Raw genomic sequence first — 7,591 nt, 5'->3', positions numbered from 1 at the left:
AGTTTTCAATGTGTTTGATGAAAAAGGTGTTGCTATTTTTTCCTGTTAAGTGTTTGGCAGCTTTGGCACAGAAAGTCTAAGACTACATCTGCACAATGCAATGCTGTTCTCAATGAGCACACTCTAAAGAGTGTGACACAAAATCCAGTAGAGCCCAGTAAGTTCTTTGCCTAGTTAACTCACCCTACTGGGAAGCTTGTCAAAGCAGGGCTGTAGAGATGCACAGCAAGAGTGGGTGGGAAATCACAGGCAGATGTCTAATTACTGCCAAGTGTAAGGACTGACTGCAGTGCTCCCACACCTGAGCAGGCTTTTAAATACCACATTTGGTTAGAATGCTAGACCTGCATACCATGGATTCCTAGAAAGCTGAATTTGAATCTAAATGAGAGCCTCTTAGCTTAGCAACCGGTAGCCTGCAGAAACCATTACAGCAACATCAGGAGCCACTTAAACAACCCAAGTGTGCATCCAACATCATCAGAGCATTGTGCCCATCTCTCAGAGGCTTTGGTGACAACTGGATCTAACCGCAGACTTTTTGGTTAAAATAGAACTTTAACACTTTATGTTATCCTGTTGGGCAGAATCTCACTTTTTTATATATATATATTCTGTGTAACTTAAAATAGATTCAGCATATGCTCACTCCTTCCTCATAAAACATTTCCAGGAAAGTCTCAGCAGTTTTACATGTGGAATAAGAACTTTAGATTCAGTTTCCTGGACAACCTGCTGCAATCAAATCTATAACATCACCACTGACTCTCATTGAGATCCACAATTGTCTTTAATCCCTGACCTAATCCTTTTTCTTCCATGTCCACATGAGATGGAAAATATTTTGCCAGAATGGGAATAAGTATGAGTGACAACAGAAAATCTTGGGGTGCAACCTCCCTGCTTGAGAGCTTAATAAATCCATGATGGAAAGACTGTCAGTGCCAGGCACAATTGGTACTTGTGTGAATTGGATCATTGCAGTACATAACACAACCCATTGAAAGGCAGAATATTATGCACTAGGCACCCAATTCGCTTTCATAACAAAGCCATAGATTTTATGAAGGCATGGGAATGTCAGACTGTGTGCACAGCTTGAGGAGGAAACTTCAATGTCTCAAGTTCTTTTCAGATTTACTATGTTTTCATCAAAATAGCTAAAAGTTCAGGTACATCATTAATAGTTTCCATATATAAAGGACCCATTTCATACGTGCCAGTGTGGGAGCCGTGGGGAAATGCCGGTCTCCCATTGGAGTCCCTTGTGTGACTCACACTGTCTCTGCTAAGTATACATATAGGCATATGTGGGTTTTGGTACTGGTATTCTATTCTACAAGTTGTTTACCACACATACTATTTATAATTTATGTTATCAGGGCTTGAACTTCTGTACCAGAGATGTCTGTACAAAGTGACAGAGATCTGTACAGTATGCAATAAATAACCAAACCTTACACACTGAGGAATGTTCCTGCTGTTAAGCTGGTTTGTTATGATTTCACTTAGCGACAGATAAAGATGATGGAATATGACTTCTCTCTGACAAAAAATTGAGTTTCTTCCCAGTTGCTCACAAATGCCTGAGCCTCAAAACTCTCTCTGCTGTCTCCTTTGCCTGCCTGTGTGATATGTGATCAGTGCTGTCTTCCTACGCAAGCAGGTTACTCCTTTCAGGTCACAGTGTTTCATGTGGAAAGGCAGTACATTTTTTGCTGAACCACCCCTGACCACCATTTGGGAGCAGATGGATACAAACCAGCCAAACATCCACTCTGACTTGCTGGTATGAGTTTTTCATCCCCTGCATTTTGCATAGCACAAAGCAGAAGTGGGGCAGGCAGCCCCTCACGAAGTCCTGTTTCTGTAAATTCCCTTTAAACTGTGAGCAAGAAGACAACAGTAACTTTATACCAAAGGAAAATGAAAACGTACAGGGAGCAGCAATTTCTCTCCCATTCTACTGTAACAGCACCACATTCTTCACACTCAGTTTCACAGGAAAATTACAAGCTATCTGTCTATTGAAGTATGCTCGGGGATAAATCCCCCTCATCTTCTTTACTTGAATGAGTAACTCTTATTTGAACAAGCAGTTTGACCAGGGACAGAGTTAGCATGCAGTTTGTGACCCACCTCCTCCTTGCTCTGGGCGCAGCTTTTCACATCCCTCTCCAGTTTGCCACTCCATCCAGCCCCACTTGTGATGTCTCGGACCAAGAGCAAAAGATGACAGGAAAAGACCCTTCACATATAACTTGCAATCTTTACAGAAATCTGCTTGTCTCATCATTTTCACATCAAGGCTATGATGAGAAAAAAGCCCCATGGTAACTAGTTGACTGGAGGGTAACCAGTCAGTTTGGGGGCTGTTTGTTTTGCAGCATAAAATGATTGAATAAGCTGTAACTAATATTTCTACACTCACTGTGCAGACCTGCCAAGTCAATTCAGAGCTATCAACAAGAACATTTTGAATGTTTTGGCAAGAAAAAAATTCTGTAAGCTATTGAGGTGCTTTGTGGGTGTATTTTCAGGTAACAAGCCTTGGCTCAAAGCCTGGCATTCAAACATTGCTGAATATCACTCATGTTCAAAAACTAATCAGAATCAGTATTCAAGTGCTGTAAACAGTCCCTGTGTTTCCACCAATTCATCTAACCACCATGAATAACTTGGAAATAATCAAGCTTTTGACCAAAATTATGTGCTGCATAATTTCAGTCTATGGACTCTGATTTGTTGAATTCAAAATATTCCATGGAACATTATTATATCTGGACCCTTTTTTAAAAAAATTAATAATTAGTAATGCATATATTAGGACAGATCATGCAGAGCTGTATGGCTTATTTAGCATTGTATGTATCCTGGTTAAACTCTGGAATACAGTAGATCCCAAATACACTTCAACTCAGGAAACTCCTTCTGAGCCTAACTGGAAAGAAATGGAATTTAAGCACATGCAAAAAATTCTGTTTTATTGTGGAAAAATCTGTTTTATCTTGCAGAGATTGACTTAATCCTGTGTCCAGAGGGTTGAGTGGACTAGAGCCAGTGTCAGTAGGATATAATATCTAAATACATACCTGCATTTATCAGAAAGGTCCTGACCCTAATGCACCTTGGCCTTCATGTTTATTTCCTTTCTTTGCTCCTCCTGAGTCACTTGCTTCCGCCAAGAAGTGACTCACCAGACCTGGTCAGGGGTGCTGGGGCAGGCTTAGTTTGTGCAATAACCTCAGTAGAATAATCTCTTCAGTAGAATAATTGCTTTAAGAAGTTATCAAGGGACTGAAATTGGCTTATATGGGCGAATTTTCACAAATACATAAAAGAGCATGTGGAGCTGTATACCTGGCAGGCAACAAAAATCCCATCTCCTTCCTTCCACACTTGTTGAGATAGTCATGAGACTTCAACTCCTTCTCCGTGCAGCTGCCATGCACAGCAGAGAGGAGTCGCATCCCATGAGTGTCATATTACTGCAGCTGGATATTCCTGCTAGGACTGAGGCAAAGGGAACAAAGGTTCTCTTGAACAGAGACAAGGGAACATAGAAAGTTCTTATATTTTTCCTTAATATTAACCTGCTCTCTCCTAATTAATCTGCTAGGATGATGCAGCCAGGGAAACAGAACAATTTCATAAAACACGGTAAGTAAAACTAATTTAAAAATTAAATATGCTATTACATATTTCCATGCCTACCTGAGGAAGCAGCAGATTTGTTATATTCCAATAAGCTTCAGATACAGGAAAAAAGTACACCTGGAATACACCTTGCTAGGGTTGAAAAACATGGTGTTTCCTGCGCTTTTGCAAGATATACCGTACTTCTTACCATTCTCCTGCCATACTGAGCTGACCTTCCAGCACAGGAAAGCAGAGGCTGAGCATCATTGCTGTTCTCTACTGCAGCAGACCTGGGGAGCCAGCACTTAGCAATTACCCTAGAATGTCTGATCCCAGTAACATGTAGCTGCAGTCAGCCCTGTCTGGTGCATACGGACACCAGCTGCCCAGGTCTGCTCCCTCTAACACATCCTCTTCTCTGTTACGGGCTTCTGCCACCTTTGGGTTATGCATTTTCAAGCTCTGTGGAGCAGGGTTCACTCTCAGAGCTGGCACAGTGCCTAGGCTGAAGCTCTCTGTGTTAGGTAAGGTGTCAGGCATAACCCCAGTACGCCTCACAAATCAGCTACTCGGTCTGGTCTTTTCAATAACAGATGCGATTAAATACTTGGAAATTCAAAAAGCTAGATTACCCAATGAGTGCCCTAATTCTCACGAGCGTGGGGTACTCATTGGGTGCTCTTTGAGCAGCTGGATGACTATTGCATAGCTGGCTGAAAGCTGCTTTGGTTTACCCAGCAAAAACAAACACTATTTCACATGGCAGCTGTGTTTCAAGCACAATGAACTGTATCTTGATTACTGTCTTTGAGGCTGCATTGGTTCTTCTACAACCTGTTTCATGGACATCTGCACTAAATACACATTCCATCATTTGAGGATTCACCACAATTGTTTTGGTGTTGAGAGGCAGAGCACGATAGAAACCACCAACCTCAAAATTACTCAAGTGAACATCCTCTCATTAGGACAAAGAGCACATTCACCTGTGCCTCTCTTAGTGTGAGGTTATTGGATATTTTCTCAGCAGAATTTTTGCCTGGGCTGACCATGAGGTTCTGTGCCCATGTGCCTTTATTGTTATTACTTTAATGAATCTCTCAACACTGCATCTGTCTTTGATGTGTTCATTTAGCTATGACACACACATGGGATGAGGGGATAAGGAAGCTGAAGTGGGACATTTGCTCCTCAAAACCAGTACAGTTCAGAAGTCATGTGCTTCCCGTTATAAATTTTTAGTGTTTTATTGCAATTTGCTCTGTGTAATTTATAACGCATTTTCAGGCAAGGGATATGATTCCCACAGACCAAGGAATGCAATATTTCCCATAAACAAAGGAGAGGAATGGTTTTGACTAACCACCAGATATTTTAACCCATTTTTTCCCTCTTCCCTGGATTCCCTTGTTAAATTCACATTTCCATGATAACTAATCCCAGCCCTCCCTCTGAAGTCTGTCAACATTACTGTGGTCAGCCAGTTAGTAAAGCTCACCAGTGACATGGCCCTCATGAAATGGCTGCTGCAAAGCACTTCAAGTCTTGCAGAAGGATACCATAAAAGTAACAAATAATGTTAGTGAGGATTAAACCATCTGATTTTCTACACCATTTCCAGCTGGACCAGGGCACTTTGCAATAAGCTAATGAAAGCCGTAAGTCAAATTCGATGTTTTTGATGGAGCTTTCTTTGCATGTGGGCACACACTGACTGTAAATGCAATTATTTTTCAACCCATGGGAGCTTCAATCCATAGACTTGTGCCCCATGTCAAGCTGATCCACTAAGGCTGGTCCCCAAACCTGACCCAGCTGACTCTTGTTCTTTTTTGAGAAAATGACTGTAGAGCAGGGAGGAGGAGTGTAAAATGATACATGCTGCTCTTGCTCACCTCCAGTCTGAGATGCTGGATCTGCTTGTAAATACTTTCACATTTAACCTACATTAGGACTAAGTCAGGATCCTTCTCATCACTGTCAAATATATAAGCATAACCAAAATAGAGGAAAACCAGAAATGTCTTAAGCAACAACAACAAAAAAAATCAAGATGGAACAATTAAAAATAATTCTTTGTCCTCAATAAAAGGACAGACTGCATTGGCCAAAATGGGCATGAGGACTAATTGACAATATCACAAGAGTATTCACCTTCTCAAGAAAATATAATGCTGTTAGGAATGAGTTCTAAGTTTCCAGGGAGGATGGGGAGAAAGGTTTACCCATTTATTACCCAGTAGTTTAACCAGGGTCACATTGGTTTTGCTGAATTTTATCTCCTCGGGGACAGGCACACCTCACTTTCTCTTCTCCATTTGTTTTTCACATTTCTTCTGCTGCAAGGCTCTTTTCTAGACTTGAATAAGGTGGGAAAAAAAAGTGAACTTAGTTGTTGTTGCTGCTAGGGGAAGCAATGGCCAAGGTCCTGGCAGGACCTGTGGATCCCTGAAGAGAGGAACCCATGCTGTAGCGGGTTTGCTGGCAGCACTTGTGAACCTGCAGGGAAACCACACTGGAGCAGTCTATTCCTGCAGGACTGCACCCCATGGAAGGGACCCATGGTGGAGCAGTTCATGAAGAACTCCAGCCCAGGGGAGAGACTCATATTGGAGAAGTTTGTGGAGAACTGCCTCACATGTGAGGGACCCCATACTGGAGCAGGGGAAGAGGATGATAACAAAGGAGCACCAGAAACTACATGTGATGAACTGAACTGCAACACTCATTCTCCAGCGCTCGAGGAAGAAGATAGAGAAAACTGGGACTGAAGGTGTGCCTGGGAAGAAGGGAGGAGTGTGGGGAAGGTGTTTTTAAGATTCTGGTTTATTTCTCATACCTACTCTGTTTTGATTGGTAATAAACTAAACTAAACTAATTGCCCCAAGTCAAGTCTGTTTAGTCTTTCACTGTTTTCTCTCCTTTGCCCAGCTGAGGAGAGGAGCAATAGAGTGTCTTTGGTGGGCAGAGTCTTCAATCTTCTCCAGAGATTGGTCTCAAATCTGTAAAAGGCCCTGAACTTTTGACATTATTTTGACTTTTCTCCTTCTTTGAACATAAATATTCCTATGTACATTTTTGCAATAGCCAGGTGCTGTGGTGGGCTAGTATAACTGTACTGGGCTTTTGTAATGATATTGCCAGAGAAACAAATATTCCAAAGCAACTACATGGAATTACCAGAAGATGAGCTGTCTGATGTTAGTAAGGTATTTACTCATTAGGCAAACATCTACTCCTGACTACGTCATGATGGTTTCTGCTCAGTTTTCCCTTGCAAAGGCCCCAGATATTTAACAAACAGGATACAACCGCTGTTCACTGGGAGGAACCAACTTCTGTATGAAACGTGGCACTTCCAAATATAGAATAGCCTGGATAGGAAGGCATCTTTTTAGGTCTATCTAGTCCACCACCCCTGCAATGAGCAGGGACATCTTCAAATAGATCAGGATGCTCTAAGCCTCGTCCAACCTGACTGAATGTTCCCGGGAATGGGGCACCTACCACCTCTTTGGGCAGCCTGGGCCAGTGTTTCACCACCCTCATCATAAAGCATCTCCTTCTTATGTCTAGTCTGAATCTGCCTAAGTTGTTCAAAGCCGTTACCCCTTGCCCTATTGCTACAAGCCCTACTAAAAAGTTTGTCCCCATCTTTAAACTTCCTTTAAGTGCAGAAGTTCTGAGATGCTCCGGCAGGCAAGGGGCGCTTCACTCGGTACCATCGGAAACAGATCGGGCACCGATCGAGGGGGCGCGGGGAGCTTGGTGACCAACAACTCAAAACCCTTTCGGAAAGCAGTAATGATGTCGGGAACGGTCAGGGAAAAGCGCGTGGAGAAAGGTGTCACACCTCTCCGACCACAAACCGCAGCTCCGGCGCGCCCGCCCCGCCGGCTCCACCTGCAGCGCTGGGGCCGGCGCGGAGGCAGCGCCCGGGGCCGGGACGAGC

This window comes from Pithys albifrons, chromosome 7 (genome assembly GCF_047495875.1).
Source record: "Pithys albifrons albifrons isolate INPA30051 chromosome 7, PitAlb_v1, whole genome shotgun sequence".
Taxonomy (NCBI): Eukaryota; Metazoa; Chordata; class Aves; order Passeriformes; family Thamnophilidae; genus Pithys; species Pithys albifrons.
The sequence above is the reverse complement of the archived record's forward strand: the minus strand, read 5'-3'. Positions refer to the sequence as shown.